Source organism: Varroa jacobsoni, unplaced genomic scaffold, assembly GCF_002532875.2.
Source record: "Varroa jacobsoni isolate VJ856 unplaced genomic scaffold, vjacob_1.0 scaffold_282, whole genome shotgun sequence".
NCBI lineage: Eukaryota > Metazoa > Arthropoda > Arachnida > Mesostigmata > Varroidae > Varroa > Varroa jacobsoni.
The window spans coordinates 100,111-121,794 of record NW_019213184.1 but is presented as its reverse complement, the minus strand read 5'-3'; the positions used below and the strand labels follow the sequence as shown (position 1 = coordinate 121,794).

General features: G+C 45.1%; 1 protein-coding gene across 1 annotated transcript in view; it reads left to right on the top strand.

Annotated features, from left to right (window-relative positions):
• LOC111258979 (apolipoprotein D) overlaps positions 1 to 21,684 on the top strand; it is a 50,092-nt gene that overhangs the window by 13,071 nt on the left and 15,337 nt on the right. The window lies entirely within an intron of this gene.

The window sequence follows — 21,684 nt, the reverse complement described above, 5'->3', positions numbered from 1 at the left end:
GCCATTGCTATCGCTGGTGCTTTCTTTGCCTCGATTTGGAGTTCTGTCTTGACTAAATGCTTTCCGTCACCAGTCAATCTGGCGACCGCTAAAGCTGTCATCGATCAACAGAGAACGAAAAAGCGAGCATCATTTCGGCTCGTTGCTACGCCTTTGGAATTGCGTGGCCGACCAACGAATTCTATTATAAAACTAGCTGCATTACTAGAGCTATTTCAATTTCAACAACTCGCGTTCGTATTCGTGCCGCTCGAAGACTTTTGTAGCCATGGAGACCTGGGTCCTATTTTTTTTTGGCTCTCATTTCGTTGGTGTCATATTTTATATTTGACTGTATTTTTCTCTTGACGAGCGTGCCTATCCATACCAGTTTACTAATCGATTTATCCCAGTTGAGAACGGCTTCGCTGGACACTTCCCAATCTGTCCACTATTAACTGTTCGCCATTTTATATATTTGTACCTCTACACCAACAAGAGCGACAACAACAAGGTAATGTCATCAGAGTAATGGTATTAATGTGTCATTCCTGTCTGTCTTGCTTCGTTCAACATCGTCGTGGATATTTACCGAAATACTCGTCCTTCATCTAGATTCCTCCGAATTTCTCGGAACTCGGATGAATCGCTAGACAACCAAAGTTCCCATCATTATATGTGTAGGTCTAGATCTGGCCGCCTATATCCCTGCAGAGAGACTGTAGCTATCTATGCGTTTTTTGAGGAGATAGACCGCGGCGTAGCGGTTGGATTATTGGGCATCACTGCCGACTCGATCGCTGTACTGACAAAATAGCGAAAGGGGCCATCACGGGAGGCAGGATACTATAATGGCTTTGTCGGACGTTATATAGGCGCTAGCTGCTTCATATCGTTGGCCTTTATGAAGGTAGACCGCACAAAGGGCACTACCTGTAATCGTAGTCGCCAGCTCAAATCCCACTGCCTGCCAGGATGATATGGATGAGCAGGGAATCGTGTTCCTCGACGTTCCCGCAAGAGCAGTGGCTCCGCCAATGTGGAGAGATTCTTGGTGCGGGCGCACGACGCACTCACACATCAACTGAATAGCAACTTTGCAGCGATAAAGCTAATGCCTATTAAAGGCCCACAACGAAGTAATAACCCATTTAGTGATATATTTAGAACAGTAGCTTGACGTCTTCGCTGGTCGCATGGAGTCGCAGGATAGCTAGTCCCCATAGCCTTTCTCTCATCCAGAGGTCGACGGTTCCCTCAAGTAGAATGCGACGCACAACTATAGACGCATAAAGCACAAACAGAATCACTTCTCTCAAAATCCCGTCCAAGCTTAAGTAACTCGCTTGACAACAACCCTCCAACTCTCTAATGCTAGAACCAACAGCCACGATAGCAACATCCCGATTAAGTGGCTAGAACCTGTTGTCGGCATTTCGACTATACTATTTCTGCCAAAACTAGTCGAATAAACAACAGGTATAACCAAGTCAGCAAATAAGCAAGCTAGCAACTCGCGTTCGTCACCTATTACTCTGATCGCTTAATCAGCTTCGATCAGATGCAGCGGCACGCCACCGAACGCTCTACTGAGACCGTGCACGTTGTTTCCTTTGCTGCTGCTCCTACTGCCGCTGTTGTTCTAGTCAATCAGTCTGATCACTGATCTACATCCACAGGTAGTTTGTTCTTCGTGATGCATAGGTGCGGCCAAGGTATAAATAGAAGGAGGAAGCGAGACTGCGACAGGGCAGGCAGGTGGTACAAGACTGGAAGGGAGAAAGTGATTTAAACGAAGAAAATGCCACGCCATAACAATAACAGCAATCTTTAAATGTAATACTTTGTTTTAGCGCGTGTCGTCGCTAACTGTCGGAACCCACGGCTGATCCGACAAACGCATCTCAATTAAATCGACAATGGGCATATAATCTCATGGTAATGATGATGGTAAACATACTGGTAAGATGCGGTCACATCACTTCGTGATGGTACTGCACCAAAGGTCGTGGATGTAGCAACTGATTTCTTGGTAATCGTGCGATGTCCGTTGATTCTTGTCGTTCTATGCCTTTCTTTTATAGTGGCTTTTATCCTGAGCTCGTACAACTAGACCGAACCTGTTTTTCCGTCTCTAATGGTACGGAGATACACAGCACTATATTGCATTGATCTCCTTCTATTGCGCGATACCTGCTTATCAACCGGGGGCTGTTCATTGTTTTCCACAAGTGTCCGAGCGGCGGAACGGCTGCTTGGGATTCGTGTGGGGTTTTTGCAGTGTCGAGGCGGCTTTATCCGGACGAACTAGCAACTAAGTGGGACTAACTACTTATTGGTTGTACCTTATACGATCGAGGGATAACGAAGGTGGTTCTGACCCGAGACCGGCCAAGCGGGAACATTGGTTTGTTGACCATTGACTAAAGCTGGGACAGTTATAATGTTTCTAGCGACAAAAGCTCTACGCGGAATTAAGCGAAGCTTGCCGTTCTTGTTTTTAGAGGATAATGTGCAGGTCATGGGTTGTCGTTAACGCTTGCCCGCCAAGTTCTAGATTAGCACTTTGTACCTGCCGAATTTCTTTACGTAGATCTTCTTTTATGTAAAGGTTGTTCTTAGATTCACGTCACACCCATACTCGAATGTTCGTACTTTTATCTACTGCTAATTAGTGAGCTGTTCTCAGTTGAATATACATGTGTATTTTGTCTTCGTCGATTGCCCGTTTCACTGTCGTTGGCCTAAAACCTAGTACGTTTAGCTGTCTGAGTGTTATAAATGTGCCCACAATGTCGTACCTATTAAAAAGAGTGTGAAATCAACTTTGCTTTCTGTTCGTTACATAGACTCGTCGGCGATTTTGCTCATTTCGGTTAGTCAGCATCAACTGGTAGTGTTTGTTTTTGGCACTCAGGAAATCCATCCAATCTGCTAGCTATAGTCGGTAGTAAATACGAGAGGCACCGGTGGCTCCTTTATTCGGTGCCTTTGTCCCTGGGTGGCGCGGTAGTGATTACTCGTTTCCCGCCCAAAGAGTTACTGTGGTGCCGAAGACTCCTCTGGGAGTCTATTTCCCGCTTGTTTCACCATCCTAAAAAATATTCCGTCAAAATGCGACCATATCAACGTGTATGATATAACACATGCATCTGGGTTTTTGTTACGTTGCTTCCGCTACCAATATATTTGCCGACTAATACGAGCTGTGATATCCGCGGTGACAGATTTAAAGATTGGAAATCGGGTCTGGCTACTGCATACCACCGTAATACTTCCTAGCCGATGTACACTTTAATCTGCACTTTTTTATCCAATCTATAACACAAATATCATAGATTGGGCGCATTCATTCACATGGTCATGAACCTTCAAAGCCCAAAGAGATTCGTATTCATTGAATCTGCTTTCGCTGATCATTCCTGTTTCTGTCGTCGCCGGTGGATTTACGAGCAACAGTATTCGTATTTGCCGCCACTAGTACGGCTCCGTTGCCGTTGTTGGATGACAGAGAAGACACTCGAATTACATACTTCGTCTTTGCAAGCTCCTTCCGTGTAGTTTCCTTCATAGACACGACAGGTACTAGGCCGATAAGGCCCCCACTAGCCGCCACTCCACTTTGTCTGGCCGGCGCAGCATCTTCGTATCGACCTGACTGACCAACTGGGACCTTGCTTGCGGACAATCCGGGACCTCTTCTGCGGACCGGCTTTACGCGATAAGGACATCGCGACGCAGGCATATACATTAAACATACGTAAAAACAGGAACACACAAATGCACACATGCAGATCAGCGATCAAAAATAAGACAGGACAAAACGGCAGGGACCGTAATCTGTAAAATGTTTCGACAACAATTGCGCGAGCACCATAGTATTAATAATCAAGTGAGCCTCAATGACGATACTATCGGCATAGTCGAGGATCAACAGTACGGCGGCTGCAGCGGTCGCTATGATACCCAGGAAGACCGACGGCAGGCAGACGGACGGGAAGGCGTCTATGATATTCGTTTCCTCAGCTCTGCTAATGTAACATAAAGTGGTGCTTGTAATGATGACAGTGATATGCCAGGCAGAACAACTTTTTCTGGCGTACCATGACGACGACAACAGCAAGCAACAAACAATCAAACGAAATGATTTTGTGTTAATTTGCCATCTGTCTTCGTCCCTTTACACTTTTGTCTTTCGTCTAGTTTTTCGCTTGATCTACGTAGCGCGTGTTTGTCCGTACACTCGTTTTTATACAATAAACGTCGCTGTCAACGCCGCTGGGATGGATACAGTGTACCACACATGTACCAGATGCACATATTACCTATCTACTTAATAGCGTACATACGTATCTAATTAAAAGCAACAAACATGTAGTGTTCAGAAACAGTCCTATATGACATGTACATTAGCTCGATTTAGTTAGCGCGCTCTGACGGTTCTGCAAAGAGTAATTAATGTCCATGATTTGTTTTTCCGTCAACGACAGGTCATGGGGGTGCTAGTAACACAAGCAGACGATGATTTGAAAGCTGCGAAAATTTGAAAACGTAAAGTTTACATTATCGGAAACTATTCGCTCATTGAACTATAAGGTAGGGAAGAGATAAATGGGTCAGGCTACCTTCACAGTAGCTGCTGAGACCAGTTTACGGACGAGAGGTTTGAAATACTCCGTGATTTAATGATGCGATGACTTCGAAGAAGTTAAGTGCATCGTCGACCAACTTTACAGCCATCGTATAGAAATTAACGAAATTATACGGAGCGTTTTGGAAACAAAATATACCTACTTATGGGGATTCAGTTTCAATCCAGTAGCATGTTTCAGATAGATTAAGGCCATAAAGGTTCTTACATTAGTAGGATTTGCTACAGGCAGGTTCTGGAAAAGATTAATATCTAAATTTGCACTTTACGTTTAGGCACTGGTAAGACGAACCAGCTAAATATACGGTAAAGTCAAAAACGCACCATTTCCTGCTCACTGATTAAGTGATATCACTATCAGGCCAAACTGCTCCGCCTATCGCCTAGGCGATAATCGTCCAAACCGGGTACAGTTATGACTAAGTTAATGATACTTCATTTCAAAGTTCCTATGAGCTGATCAGGGAAGCCAGACACTAGCACCTAACCATTACCTATCACTCCTATCAATACTTTAAAGACGCTGTTACTTCGCCATTACGGGTATTTATTTCTTCGGTCATAATAGAGATCGATAGAGCAATCTTAATGGCTTGAAGCATTGATCAATCGCGCTTCATGCAAACAAATAAAAGTTGGTTATTTATGTTGAATAGTTACGTTTTGGTTGGCGAAAATCGTGGCGATAACGGGCGGTACTGGCCTCTACTGGAGAGAGGTTAAATGAGGCAATTTGTCAAAAAACATTGCTAGCAAAAATTCTATCTGGGATCGTATTGGGTTGGTACATCTTTAGCATCATCTCTCTGCTAGTTTGCCCCCTAACAATGATACAGGCCACTGGACTTTATACCGAAATGATCAAGTTTAATTAGATATGCTAATGGGTTGCTTGAAAAGATTAAACTTCTGGGAGCACCTACTTAACATAAAAGGTCGGAAAAGTAATACCGTACCTCTCGGATGCTGCTTTGAAAAGTTGTCAGCTCTCGTGTGAACCTCTCGAGAATGCGAAACTAAAGAAAAGATCCCCTATAGGTGACTATCTTAAAACCGATACTTTTCTATTACACAGACCAAGCAATGTTCGTTATAGCAGACAAAGTAAATATTTTCAGTTGTGCTATTATCATCGTTTAATTTTAACAATCATTTTGCCCTACTGATAATTGGATCCGCAATTTAGAATGCCACCTTTCTGTCTGCTCTGGACGTCAATCCTCGAATGTCATACTAACAAACAGCATTGCTGAGCGAACCTTCAGTCGATTTATCACGGTTCGATTGGGCCGAACAGCCGAAGTAAAAAAGCAAGCAATGATCTTGTGTAACCGCGTTTTGCAGAAGGCCAAAAAAAAGTCAAGGACGAGGACAGAATTGTGCCGAACCCGTGTCGCGAGACATATATCTCGTGCCAACAACAACAACAACTCGCGGATCAGAGGCCTGGCGTTTCTCGTCTTTTCTGAGCAAAAGTCCACTGCCGTTCGAGCATATTTGTACCTGTTACATCGACGGCAGCCGTGCAGACAGGTGTTTCTGGTGACTGGTCAGTACCCCCAACTGTGGTTCTATATGGTGGACCAGTATCGGAGGTCTCCTTTCTCTGTAACGGCATTTATCGTTCTACGTAGAATGCTGAGCAGCCGCGTGTGGAGGCGGTGATGGACTGACAAATCGGGTCTTGTCACTGTAGTATTTAAGCTTATACAATGTGGTGCCCGCACGAGTCAGCGTTCGATACAGAGTACCCGCCAAAGTCTAAGCAGGAGCTGTAGATAAAAATACGGGTTATGTATTGTCTCGGGCAATTGGTACCAACATTAGCATTTTCATATACGTTCGCAGCACCTAGATCCCAGATCTCATCATTGCGGGTTCAACGTGGGTTCAAAATACCGCATGAACAAGCGTGTTGTTGCTATTGTCTTAGCCGTTATTTGCAATTGAGCAAAACGGGTTAAGGCCGAACGAGGCGACTAACTCGTTTTGACCGCTAGTTCGCTGATGACTCGAATCGAATCGAAAAGTGCAGGCTCACGGAGAAAATCAATCAGGGAGAGAAGCCCAGAAATGGCCCATAATGTCGGAACCAATAAAGAAATGCTATATAAACCAAACTAGGTCGTGATCGACGCGTCTCGTTTCTTTTGCTTTCTTTTTTTAGTTATACAGGTATTTATTCTTGCCTCAACTTACCATAAATCAAAGTTTGACTGGAAGATACCCGCAATAAGTGCAAAGATCGTGGCTTTTTAACTAGAAACCCTACGCAGAGAAATCCAGAGTGAGCTCACGAGGCATCGGCTTTGCGTTTACAATGAAGTTCGCACACTGCTTGATATTCGGTGCCAGTCGTCAGATCGGCGCTGACCGAATACGAAAAACCGTTTTCATGCTATAGCTTGCCGTCATAAGGAAAAAACAGTATCGAACAAATTTTGACCTACAGTTAAGATGGAAAGCCTACCTCATGTTTGATATTTGCCAGTCAGTATCACACTGGTAGACCATGCATATCGTAATGCATATAAAATAAGTTCCTTCAACTCTGTGCGTTATTCTGTCTAGAGTCAAAATAAAGGGACGATACGAGCTGTCGTACCAACGAAACGTCTGGTCGAAAATGCACAAAATAACTTTTAGTATGTGACAGTTTTTAAAAAAACATATTCAATGCCAGTGTCAAGAAAAAATATGCAAGGCTAACATTCAGCCACTGATCAAGGTGTTATCGGCAAAACCGGTCCTTTATCTCTCACTCGCTCTTTTGCGGTTAACTTCTATGCATAGGAAACGCATGGGCATATCAAACGACCAACGTGCACGAAACAGCTGAAAGCGTCAGCGACAGCTTCGACTTCAACCGATAACAGATCTGTCTTTGACGTACGGCCTTGTTTTCGCACCGGTGACGGTAGTGGTTTTAGCGGCTGGTTGATTTTTAACTTACGAAATTCTGTATCTTATGTAAATCTATTTGACTTCGTTACTTCCATTTTACTGCAGTCTTCTTTAGCTGCTGATGACCTCTCTTTTGCAATGCCAGTAATGAATGAAGAGACAGGCCTGTCCCTCCTCTAAGCCTCGTCTGCTATTCATCGTTCTTCTAATCTTTATTTCCCTCTTTGTCGTCCAAGGAACAGAAATACGACGGCAAAACAGCGCGAATATCTCTCGCAGCTACAGCCGTGCTGAATATGTGTTCCTAAGAATCCCACAGAAGATAGCACACGGTGAAGAATTAAAACCACTAAAATAGTGACAATCAGGCTCCAGGCACCGTTGCCTGTTTTGAACAAAACGTCGTATCGGTACCGTGCGCAGCAGTAGCGGTTACTATTTATATATTCATCTGATCTGACAAACGGAACAAATGATATAGAACAGTTTTAGAGAGAGAAGGTCAGACTAGTAGGTTGCAAATACGAGCTGAACTGGCAAGACGAGTTGTGTCGGATCTACGATATGAGGTACAAGCTCAGTTGCTGCCTTTGTCAACGGCGCTACCGGGTAAAAAGAAAAATCTTACAGTGATGTTTTCCTCTAACATTATTTTACCTGTGGACCGATAAAACAAGCTGAAGAAAGAGCGTAGCAGCAGAGGCGGTCGCGGCAGCCGAATGCCGACGGTAGCGTTTAGCTAGGTGGCACTTCCTTGTTCATCAGTAGCGACTTCAGCCGAGAGCCGGCGTCCCTACCTACTTCATCAGTCGAGTGGCTGTCACTTGTAGAACCGCTACGAGAAATGCCTCAAACGAACTTATCTTCGTGGAGACGCGCCCCGTGCCCCGTCCATGCTGTCGCGGTGTAGTGAAACGACATCCTTCGGTGTCACAGGAACGGCAACGGGGTAGACAGCGCTAGATGTTCCCTGTCTGAGGTTCAATTCTTGACGCTCCTTGCGTGGCTGCGCGTTTGGAAAAGTTCTCGCGGTACTTTTAACCGGTTACACGAGAGGATAGCAGTAATTTCACTAAAAAAACAAGATGGGCATGGAAGCATACGGTATCCTTCGGTGTGGTGGCGGCGGCCGGTGGCATAGCGATATCATTGTCGTAGCATGATTCAGTAGTTGTTATTTTAGATTAGAATTGCCATTTAGAACTGCTATTTAGCTCTCCCGGTTGCCCCTGTGCACAGTCGCGCCACTGTCTGCGTCCGTGGATTCCCAAAAATCAGCTTGTAGCTCGTTTCGGACTGTCTTCAGAGCCCGCTCCTGCCCTCTATCGTCGTTGCTACAAGGCCAATCTATTCACGGAACGTGACGCTGCCGCGGTGGAATTCGCGAGACGGATCTACTTCATCCATCCATAGGAGGAAAACTTCGGAGATGGTAGTGCTACCCAAGTAGAGGGCAGGGGAATGGACCGGGACGGCGTTCCGTTTACATCCAGAAGGCAAAGTCGGTCTACGTCCTGCTCGGTAGCTTCTTCACTGTTCTATCAGCCGCTCGATCCGTTCCCGTCGTGCCAATTGCCCATTGCTCTTCTTCGAGAGAAAACGAGTTCAATAAGCAACGATGACTTGTTACGCGGCCGAACAACGAGAGAATGTTGCGCAGCCCGGTCCGGTCAGGCAGAGAAGCCGAAAACTAAAGAGTGTCGAAGCGACACGAAGATACGTGGATCGACCGACCGGAGCGACACGCCGAGACTCATCAGCATTAGCGCTAGCGGCGGGAGCAGCGGCGGCAAGAACAGCATTAGTAGCGGCCGCCGAACCAAAGAGCTTTATTCGACTAAATAGTGTTTGTATTCGACTAATGGTCCTCACAAGTTTCCGCTCGAAAGTACACCGTGAGAAGCAAATAACCGGCCGCAGCAGCGATGGTGGTGGCGGCGGCGGCGGCGACGACGGCGACGCCAGTAGTAGTACCGAAGATACTCTCTGCCGCGTTATGCCAAAGACTGCGCAGCGTCGCTGAGCACCTCCTCTATCCTCGTCGACGAGGCGCAACGCCAACCAAAAATGACACACTACACGATGTCGTTTACACACCGGCGGAGGATCAAGAGCGTATCGCGTTCAGCTAACGATCAGCTAAAACGACGAAGCTGCATGTCGTTAGCTATTGCTGCGACGTCGTTCTATTGGCACTTCTTATCGATTCTATATATTAGCGGAAGAATGGCCTGATTAGCTGCTTTCCTTCGTTAGATCCCTCCCGACTTTTGTCTGTTCGACAAATCTGGCGTTACGACCCCGCGTGTACTTGTTTCTATCTCTTCGTTTCTGTCTGCTCGCTCGTGTCTGCCGATGTATCCAGCGGTAGCAGCAGCGCTCGAATCGGGTCTGTCGAGCAGGCTTGCCTACTTCATGACGCACCGAAGAGAGTTAGATGCGGAGATAGAGAGACTGAGAAGAGCTAAATGCACAACAATCATTTATAGGATAATCGTCTTCGTCGCCTCGATGCCTCCGCCGTCGTTTCCTAGATGTGTCCCTATTCTCTTTCACATACTATAACATAATACCACGTTATACGTAGACAAGCCTCGTATACCAGGTATATGCGGATGACATTAAGCTGGACATGCAAACAGAGCCGAAAAAAATAGTACAATTGAACGAGAGCACGTACAAACAATGAGCATCGAATAACAGATTCCCTGCCGATTTTCTGCTTTGGGCTTCGACAACAACGCGTTCGCAAGCAGCTCTACTAAATGCCGTCATCCGTTTGCGCTCGGACTTGTATTGGTCTCCCTGTCGACGCAGGCGGATTGACTGTCGCACAGTCCGCCTTTATGATCCCTAACGGCTCTAATGCTTTACAACAAGCACTGCTCCGCAGGCTACGGGCGGCTTGTGCCAACCGTTACGTTGACGGTACGCCGCGGCGGCGGCGGCGACGGTGCCGCGTACTTACGTAATGCGTGCGGCAATGGGCGCGATAAAGAAGGAGCAAAATATGGAATGATCATCGACGCGCTACGACAGGTATCGACTCTGACCGTGTTTACGGCCACGGTTGTTGTAGTGCATAGCCAAAACCGTCGCGTTCTGCAGTGGGCAAACGGCTTGATAAATAGGCGCGCCAAGGGCTAGAAAACTGACCCTGTACGAGATGTTTGTGTGTGAGAATTTAACTGACCCTTTTGTGCCCCTTCAACCCCGTACGAGGTGTGGTAATTGGTGATGGTATATGGTAGGTATGACGTTAACTTTTCGAACTACACTGAGACCACAATCGACATTGTTTTTGTATCGAAATAACGCACTAACGGCAGAAGCTAGCACCTGTGAAAAACAAAAGTATGAGATACGGGACGAGTGAGACGATTGACATAATGATCAGCAAAAAATATGGAAATTTATGCGATGTCTGCCCGTAAGCGCTTGCTCCCAGCGTTATCATACAAACGAGGCTTAACACAGAGCAACTTCCTCGACCAGAGCGACCCCGTAGTCAAGAATGAGTAAAGTTCGCTGATTAATTGAGATCGTTGACACTGCTCTCTGTGAAAATAGCACTATCTATCTAGATGCAAGTAGACGCTCATTGAGCTTACCAGATATCTGTTCTGCCTCGTACATGAGCTTAATAACAGGGAAGTCAATGCTCTGCCAGACCTTGCCACACTCACGACCTATCCTATTACTATTAATAGCATTTCCTTATGATAGTAACTGTTTAAACTTCGCGACAGGTTCCGCTCTTCGTGGGCGTGCAGCATCGAGGTGAGCTCCCTAGCTTACGCGATGACCCAGCACTTGTATTCGTTGTTATATCAGCGTTTTGGGATTGTACGGATTGGCTGTTTCTTGACTGCAGGTGGTTTTTTCATCCGGGCGTAGGAATTACTTTCCGGCTCGTCGTGACAAATCAGTAACTGCTTCAACGCACGTCGAAATCTTACCTATACCTAGCAGGGTACGAGGTTATATACACACAAAAAGCGCTTTTTATACCTATTCGACTGCCTGCCCTGAATCGTAATATATCAAAAATCCTACCATATGTATAACGAGTACATATATCGACGAAACACCCAGTCTTAGGCATGCACGCATCCTACTTCAGCGGCCGACGGCCGGACAGGGTTGCATACGCACACTCATAGGCATGGTTCTCTTAGGATACAAATAATTGCCTTAATTAGTTTAAGAAAACGATTTTTTCACCGGCTAGAGCGACCGGACCACTTCAAACGGCTACTACCGCGACGAAAGACCAAGCGAGAGCACGCAGATAGGCACCGAATGTACGAGAGATACATACGGCTCATTTTATCTTTTTTTCGCTATTCGGGTTTCTTCTGCTGGGGATCGCGAGTGCCCACTGTTCTGTTGATCTTCTGACGGGAGGGATCATCGGCACTGCGGCCAACGGCTGCCCCTAAAGCGGTTGATACCAAATGCGAAAAGTGCTGGGCAAAAATCCCGAAGTCAGAGCAGATGCCCTGCTACTACAAGTCAAAGAGGACAGGGTAAGCTGAAGAAGGCCTTCCCTGAAGCAATACGTCGGTACGTTCCGACAAGTAAGCTAAAATAAAGAAGAGACTCCTTTTGAAAAATGCAGAATCAGAATGTGTAATAAAATTTAAACAGACTCCAGTAGACAGGATCTAAATCATTTCTATAGACCCTGCTGCTTCCACAGCTGCTGCAGCGAATGTGATGCCTATTACCATGATAGGAACAGACTCCCGTCAGCGTCAAATGGTATAAGCTTTAAAGCTATACACGACCAGGAGACTAAGAGAAATCATTATAATGAACACAAGACCTTCATGAACATAACGCAATTACGTCTCGCTGGCAAGCAGGCGACGAAAGCTTAGTTGACAATAGGAGTAAACGTTCCTTACGTGCATTTAGCATGTTGTATGATTACATGGGCGATCAGGAGAGTGGATTTAATTTACGTGTGGGTACAAAAACTAATTTTTCTAGTGAATTTAAAGGGAGGATTTTGGGACATTTGCACAAGCGGCGGAATGAGGGAATCAGAATGGGAACGAAACCGTGGCACCGTCGTCATTTAATTGATCGCTTCTGTATCTATTAGGCTGTTACAAGCGGATCTGGCAAACTTTGAAATTAAACAACAACTTCTAAGCTAGTAGAGCTAGAATGATGACTATACATTATTTTTACGCGCTTGTGCCAACGCTCTAGCAGCTTCTGAACAGACATTTGCGTTCCCATATGCCATTACTCTATGGCTTCCCGAAGTAAATCTATAGTACTTATCCACCTATTGCCCGCTTCAGGGCATCAGAAGTCCCATAATCACGCGGACTCGGATCCGGCAAATTGACGTGTTGAGGCCAGACTCGGATTGGGAAAATTGACGGGTTGAGGTCAATGTCGGATATTCGTTTGTTCAATCCAGGAATTAATTGACAACAAAATTGCGTGTTTTCAATTGCTAACAATGTACGAATCCCTGCAACCTGACAAGATGCATTCATTACTTAATTTGTGACGACTAGCTCATAATAGCGGATGCCCACTATGTCCACTGCGGAGTCCAATAGTACTTCAGGTCCGAACATATGCGATACTGCCGCCATACTAGATGTCCCCCGGGCCTGATGCCATTTCTTTGTCTGGCGGTAGTGATGCCTCGTCTATGGTGACCTTTTTATACATTGAAGTTCCGCAAATTGCACGTATATTACGCCAAACGCACTTACAATTAGTTTAGAATCAATTTTTTTCAGTTGTCAGTACTTGAATTATACATCCGGAATGCATTACATATAAATACCAGTTTTGGCCAGGCTTACTTTCAGGAAAGGTTTCCTCTATAACGGTAATGCGTTTTTGTGTTTAGATTTTCATCACCTTCTCGCTGGTCTTCAACGCTGCAATCTCCGTTTCGATTGGGGTCTCAATCGCATATAGAAATTTCGAAAATGCAAAACGTGTAAAAATTCGATAATTTTCTATAGCATTACTTTTCTTCAGACCGCCTTATCGATCGTTCAGAATCGTACATGTACACAGTGGTTTTGTACAAACGTCTCATTGAACTGGGCAGACAATATTTTCAGCCTTTTTAGTGATAACCTGCAGTGACGTGCGTGTAGCATCGGAGCAATGAAGAAAAAAAATGATGATTAATACAGCGAAAAGAAAAATCTCCCGGTGCGCGTCAACCGCAAGTGCCTTCGTATCTGCATCCATGCCTTAGCTCATAAATGCATATGGTTTGCGGTTTAGACTGAACACTTCGATGGAAAGCTAATAACTTCGAAACGGGTTCGGTCATCTTTTTCGTCTGCGCAAATCTCCCAGTGACTGACTTATTCTACCGCAGTTCTACTGCATCATTACGGATTTAACTATAGATAAACCTATCATGGGGACTCACTTCCGTCCGCCTTTCTTTACTGCACTGATCAAATAAATACTCTGATGTCGCTCGTGATCAACAAACACGAATCGATTCTCATCTATGCCGAAACATACGAATGGCCCAACACAGATTAAAAACCCGGTACTGGCACCACTGGAAAAGCGCCTGTGAATGGGAAACGAAGTTCAGAGCAAAGAGCGTTTGTCATACGTCAACCGCTTTTTCCTTTCCCAAACTCCCATCGTAGTTTCGGTAGCAAATCCAGCTACTGTTGCGGTCCACGAACGCGACGCCCCTATCGGCGCCCTTTTGATCATGCGCCTTCTTTGACTATCCGCCAGCGACTTCACCCTCATTATTCTTTTGTCGCTGCGTGACATTAGCAGCACGTCCCTCCTTCCGGTTACCACAGTTCCTATTGCTACGATACTATAGCGACGACAACGGCCACGACTATCCACACAATCATATTGCAATCATCCGTTCGCCGATGATTATTACGATTGATTTCCCACGATGTGTTCGTGTACCATGACGGTGCCGCTACTGTTATAATGGCTATTGCCGATCGTGGTAATATCGGTTCTGGCGTCGATCTAGCTGCCGGCGTTAGTAACAGAAACGCAACACTCAGTAGCAACACTCGTGCTGCTTACTGCTCGTTGACTTAAGGACGCACACGGCTGCGGCGAGGCCAATGATTCACTCCGCCAAACGCGTATGGGGGGACGCCGAGGAACACGAGTCGCCGCATCCAGAGGTTTTACCACCACCGCGGCTTAGACGATGCCACCAAAACATCTCTGTTGGTGCTAATCTACGATTGGCCCGTTTTTCGTGATTCCCTTTCATGGACATCGTTTTTTCGTTATTATCGTCATTATTGTTGCTGTTCGTGTATTTTCTATTTTTTTTTTTTCGCCTGCTCTCCTTTTACGAGCTCGCATGGAATGGCGCATACTCTTTTCAATCTCCGCCCTATAGTAGATCTACATACGCCGCTTGCGTATCTACCCTGTGTATCGCTAGTTTATTCTGTGCGTTTCGATGTGTTTGTGCGCTTGTGGATCTGACTTTTCGGTACGTGAATGCGTTCGTCTGTGACAATACAAATTACCACCGTGGGAGCTTTCCTCATGGTGGCTACGTCGGGCTCACCGCTTGGCTGCAGTAGCCATTAGCATTGGAGGAGGCAGTAGAAGAGGGAGGAGCGCCTAAGAAAATGTCGATAGAAGCGGAAGAAACGAAGCGAACAAACGAAAAACGCGCTGGGAGATATTGAGAGGGATTTAGGAATGGATTGTAGGGAACTGACTAGGGAAGATATAGTAAACCGAGAATGAGACAACAAAAAACCGACTAAACGGAAACCACATGGCGAGGATTAGGCAAGCAGACCATAATAAACAAAAAAAGCATACGTATACATTGGCTTTTTAAGTTACTAGTAGAATAGAGACCGAGAAGAGGCCTGCAGAATGACATGGGGAAAAACAAACAGCAATTTCGAGTTGGTTCGAGATATCAGTACAAGCACTTAGGTATATGAGGGCGAAGAAAAACGGATAGATATAGCGTTTGTTCGTGAGGAGAGCTATGGTAGGAGGGCAAAAAGCCTGACTGCTCACAGCTATGGTACTGGAAACAGAAAAAAGAAGGCCAAACGTGGCGAGGTATCAAGTAAGGACTTCACCTAAAAAAAGGTTTTAGGCGACGATGGAGGGTGATTAGAATCTACTGTATTTCGTCGGCTAGTTCTTACCCGTTGTTGCGAAGCAAGCACTTTTATAAAACAGAACAAAAAAAGTGTTGGCCACTAAAGGCCTGTACAGCATATACAAAGCGTCAATATTCGTGACCATATTGCTCTACATGTGATCATTTTCTAATCGAGCTGGACCTAATTTATAGCTGTCTACTATCATGTATATGTTAGCGATTATTGCGACCACCTACCTAGCTGCGATTCTGACGAAGGCATGAGCAGACAAACGGCTAAGGGTCTATCTGCCCTATTTGACACACAGACTCTGGCAGCACGGGCACAACCGACGGAATATCCGGACCGAACGCGTAGTATATAACATCTATTCATACATTTATTCAGGATGTATATACGATAAGGAGGTGCTATATACTAATACGGCACAATACCGATCTATGGAATAGAAAACAGAAGGCAGGCTCTGACTACTGCGGACCACTATGGCCGTCATGGGGTGTTTGTTGACGCTGCGCGACAGCCGCGCAATACCGCTGTCGTGTCTCATTGATGGCGGATCGCTAAGTTGCAATCTGTTCTGCATGGATGAGTCGCGCTTGCAGTTTTAAAGAGAAGTAACAGCAGCGGCCGACTCGCCCGGGCAGTCTAATTGTGTTATTATGTGCGACAAAAAACCGTGTCCAATCGGTCTCGTTTTTTTCACACAATGAACAAGAAGAAACGAGTGGATTTTCATGTCCCAGCAATGATTTAGCTCAGGCAGATTCAGTAGCTTGAATCTGTCGGCTGCATCAAAGCGAATGGAACGGAATTCAAGAACCTGATCCGAATTGTGTTTACGTGTATTTCCGAGACTGAGCTTCGCACCAAACAAACGCCCGCTCCTACGCTAACTTATTCGCTTTGGCAACTTTGGCCGTTTCATTATTACGACGTGAGGAATACAGATCACAGCAGATCAACAACATTGACGATAACAGTAATTCGTGCATCTGTAATCATCATCGTAGCAAAAGGTGTCATTTTAGATACCAAATCATCAGCAAAACTTGGCGTTGACCACTGCCTACTCCACCAATAGATACGAAGTGACAGTTGTTGTTTGTGTGAACCCTATCGAAGCTAAAGATCGGGTCTTTAGAGGCCTTTAGAGGAACGGTCGGCTAGCAGGCTAGCAACGGGAAGCCAGTGCTGATAAACTGACGCTGGACGTCAAACGGAGAGACATACGTATTCTACATAGAAACAAACAAAAAAGCGGCTTGCTATCAGCGACACCAAAAAAAGTTCATTTCGATAAGCGATAAACGTCACGGCTATATTTCGTGGTCGTTGGTGGATAGCCTGAAGGCGTGAATCGTGTTGCGTCCAACTTTTTTCTCCTGTCGTTGTTGGCCTATAACAATCAGATTGACTACAACCCCTGGAACAACTGAAGTGGCCAGAGACTGGGCATACTTGCTGGGTTGGGTGTATGGAAACACCGACGGCATCTCACAGTGACTCACTAACATCGAACAGATCGCGTCGAGCAACGAAGACTGGGATCGTTTTTTTTCTTTCAGTTGTTTTTAGGCGCGCGCGCGCGCGCGCACGCGCGCGCCTATTTTCACTCACTTGGTCGGCCACATTGAAAGGTGGCTTTTGTTGTTGAAGGTTGCGGAGGTTAATGCTAAAAATGTCATAGCAGTATCTGTATTGACTCCGGTGGCGTTGATGTTTCTGCGGGTCGTTCTCGTTGTTATTATTACTATGTTTCTCTGGCTGGTGTCGTTATATTGTACTTCGTTGTAATTGTGCTTTTTTGTGCCGACGGCAACAGCAATCGCGTGAAGGCGGGAAGCCAAGCACAGTCAGCGGACTGAGTTATAGTTGTCGCTGTCATCATTGGCGAAGTATTACCGAAGCGCATGGTAAAGCTCCCTCTTTCCCGCTATATTTGTGCTCGAGGGAATCACAACAGTCTTTGTGGACATGACAAGAGAGGCGCCCAGCGGCGTCCAGTTGTATTCGAATCGAAAAGCCAACGCGGTTCAAAGTGCGGGCGGCACATGTATGTACATATAGATAAATTTACAGCAAAAAAAACGCGTATGCGTGTGACAATAATCCTTTTTTTGATAGGAAAAGAAACAGGAAAAATTGGAGGCTGAGCGAAAAGCCAGCGACACAAAGAATGCCTCTGTTTCAGCTTGGTGCGACTCGACCAAAGTCGCGAGACGCTCAAAAGTCCTTCCTCTACTGAACGAACTAGACGCCGCTGAACTCTTGGCGTGAAAGAACACGGGCCGAGCTTCGTGAGTTTCCCGGCTATGCCAGTCTTCAAGCACACAGTCTAGCTGTGTGCTTGAAGTACTAGCTAATGTGCTTGAACACTGGGCTAGTTGACCCGAAGTTCTAAAAGGCCGTAGAAGTGTGATGTGATTTTAATTCAACTTAACACGAAAGCAAAACATGATGATATAACTTTTATTAATCCAGTATGTTTTTAGAACTTTACCGCTACTAGAACGAAGCAACGAATAACGTTTGTCCATTGGACATTTTACGCTTGTCTTCCATTATAAACGGAAATTCAGTAACAATAACATCCGAGTTTAATATTTTATTAATAAGGCTAAACTTGAGGTGCGGGAAGAACAATTGCGAGAATAATATAATCTGAAAACGCTGAAAGGATGCAGCAGGTTTAAATACATGATCACATATAGCGATGCTCTTACTGGATACATGCTTGCTTTTTTACCTCGCAATTACCTATAGTAATATGATTAATATTTAAATAAAAATTGAGAAATTTTTTGCAAGCACATAAAATTAACGAGAGATCCCTATAGTTACGTCAGTTCTTGTCGTCACAGAGCCTCCTATTGGTTCAGTTCTTTACGAAGGCACGATTCACTCAGTAGCTTCTTCAGTACGTTTGTCCCCTTCAGTGACAATGAAGAGATGTTTCTGTCGTCGTACAGAGATTCAGCTCGGAAAGAATACAGTTAACCATCAATACGTCTAGACGAAGTTAGCCGTCAGCCAAAAGCATCAATGGAGCTCCCCGTCTGCCTGCCTGCCTGCCTGCCTGACGATCGACCGCGTGTGTTTGCTATTTTTCCGTCCCCTCTTTTTGCTGTGTTTCTATGACAGCGGTCGCGTTAATCTAACATGGTCAGATTGACAACCTCGGCATTATAGACGGCCATCTCCGCCTACGCAACTGCCCGTCGCAACGGTCGACCACTGTTTTATAGCACCATTTTCTATAGACCAGTTGCTATTGACTCTAGTAATGGCTGCAGGCTGTATCGTATGATGTTATAGTAATTGTAGTTGCGGCGACCTGTCAAATCCTACGCGTACGGGGAGCGATCGACTCAGGTTTACTAGCCGGTGCAACACCAGCATGCGTACAGTCAAGCAGACGAACAATCATATCAAAGAGCGCAAAAAGGCCAATGAAAAGGAGACAGCAAGAGAGAAAACCAAATAAACTCAATCGTTCTGTTGTGTCATGAACGTTGATTTTGCATTGACTGACTACCATAACCATTCAGCCAGCACCGTCATCATCAGCCACATTACCCGACGCAGCTTTATCCAATCTGGAGTAGATGAATAAAGAAAAATGGAATAGCGCGCCTAGCTCAAAGCAGCCAGCATATGATAGCCATAGTGTCGTTTCGTTGAAGCGTGTTTGTCCACTTACAAGGTCAACATTCGGTCCGCTTGGGCTATCACCTACTGGTTGTCGATGCACCTCGCTTGAGCCCTTTAAGGCTCTAGAACGACATGCATATGGTAAAAATCAGCGGCCAATTGAACACCTCGCCACGAGCGAATCTCTAAATGCTATTGATGGCCATGAAAGGATCGCAGCGTAGACAATGTCGTCGATGATGTTAGCATCGTACAAAAGCCACGGTAGCAACAACACTAAAACGACTCTTTCACCCCCCTGTATGATTGCGTCTGATGCTACGCACACACATGATAGTAGTGACGAGTAGTAGATCGAAAGAACAACAACTAATACGAGATGAAACAGAACCGATTAATGGATAAAAAGAATCATCTGCACAGGAGATATTCCTCTATGCCAAGTAGGCTTCCTTTAGCGATTTTTTTTTCGGCACTAAATACCGCAAATGGAACACGAGGCAGGGGTATGGTGGTGACAGAAACGCTCGTGATAATTGGGGTTATGAGGAAAAAAAGGGTTCTCTTTGTCTGAAATGGAACATCGTTGAGCTGATTGAACGCAGGAAGATACAGCAGTGGCGCACTCCGTCACTTTCAATGCAAACGTTACGCTCTCGACGTTGGATAGAAGAAACATTGATGCAGCACGTACAATTACGTGTAGCATGCCTGTTCGTAGTTAGGGGCGTCCATATTGATCCCTGAGACCCGGAGATGAAGAGGCATCTAATAGTACTTGCCTATGTATAAACAGAAGTCAGATTTGCAGTCCTCTTATAAATTTTCGGTAACTTCTTTTTGCAATGCTTGTATACTTCACAATATATAACATGCATAGCTTGTTAGCTAGATAATTAATAGTACTGGATAAACTGGGTTCTACTAAACATGTGACTATTTGCTGGGTGGCGACCGCTATCAAGACACGTATACACAAACTGTGTACGCTGTATATATATATAAACATGGAAAGAAAGAGGGGATATGGTTTCGTCGTAGGCGCAGTGATGTCATAGACGGAGTAAAGGCTGGCTTATGCCTTGACGGCACCCCCAAGCCTTTAGTATTCGGCAAATGCTTCTCGTCCTTTGTTCAGGTTCTGTCGGTCAAGGCTTTATTTTGGTGTTTGCTGGCTTCAGCTATGGGTATGGTATTACAATAGTCCAATATGGAATACGTGTATTATATTTATACGGGTGGTTACTTACCTAGAGACAAGGGCAAAGTCGGCTGGTCAGTTATAAAGGAAGACGAGAGTGAGTCAGCCAGCCTGACTTTATCTATTCTATCAATAAGCGGAATGTTCGCATGGTACATTGACTTGTGCGCATCGCTACCGGCGCCCCCTAACAGTCACCCGCTGCTTACCATTATGCGAGCCCCCACAGAGAATCTGACTAGGAAGGAATTGCTTGGCCTTTGTCAGCTACAATACAATAGCGTAATAGTCACCACAAGCTTCGAACTGGTGCGTCTTACAGTTTGTTGCTAGCGCCATCAAATTCCTTACGTAGGAAGGCAGGCAGCACCCAGGAGGGCAACAATAGCAACAACATAAATTGTGTAGACTATCGAGGCGAACCACAAATACAAACATATCGGAGAAACAGCTAAGAGCGTGTGAGACCATCATAAATAATCTATACCGCTGGTACGGTTACCTTTGGCTGTCCAAGCGTTCGTTGATTTAAAAACGACTATTGGCCGCCTTTTGATTGGTTCTTGGTCAATGATTTGTTCCTGATAATGTCGCTTGACGTGAACATATCAACCCGCAAATATAGCACGCTTCCTTACCTTTGTATTCCTGCGGTTTACACACATAAATAGAATACATACATTTATTTATTTCACATTGTGGCGCGTTTTCAAAATTATCATAACCCAACCTATAATTTAACCTACCAAAAGTAAGCTAAGATTACATAATTGTAAACTAATGCTTCAATATTTGTGTTGTCAACGAAACAGATGTTCTCTTAGATTTGTATGTTTCTTTCTGATTTCGAGAAAAGAAAATCGCTAAAAAAGTGAAAGCCAGATAGCCAAATAATGGGAGGAAAGAATTTGTTTTAAAACATAAAAAATTCTTTCATGTTTTATGTGTACGCTGCGTAGGATTATTGTTTTTCTCTGTCGGCCGGCGAAGCATCGATCGTAGCGAGATCGCTACGAAAAACGCAGGGCGCGCCCTAATAAAATTGGAATATTTTCAGCTAATTTACTGCGTCTCAAAGGGGAAAACGAGCGACCAATTTAGCAAACATTCACCTATACGTTTTCTCGTTCCTGATTGTCGCATTGTTGTTGTTTTTCCCGCTGCTAATG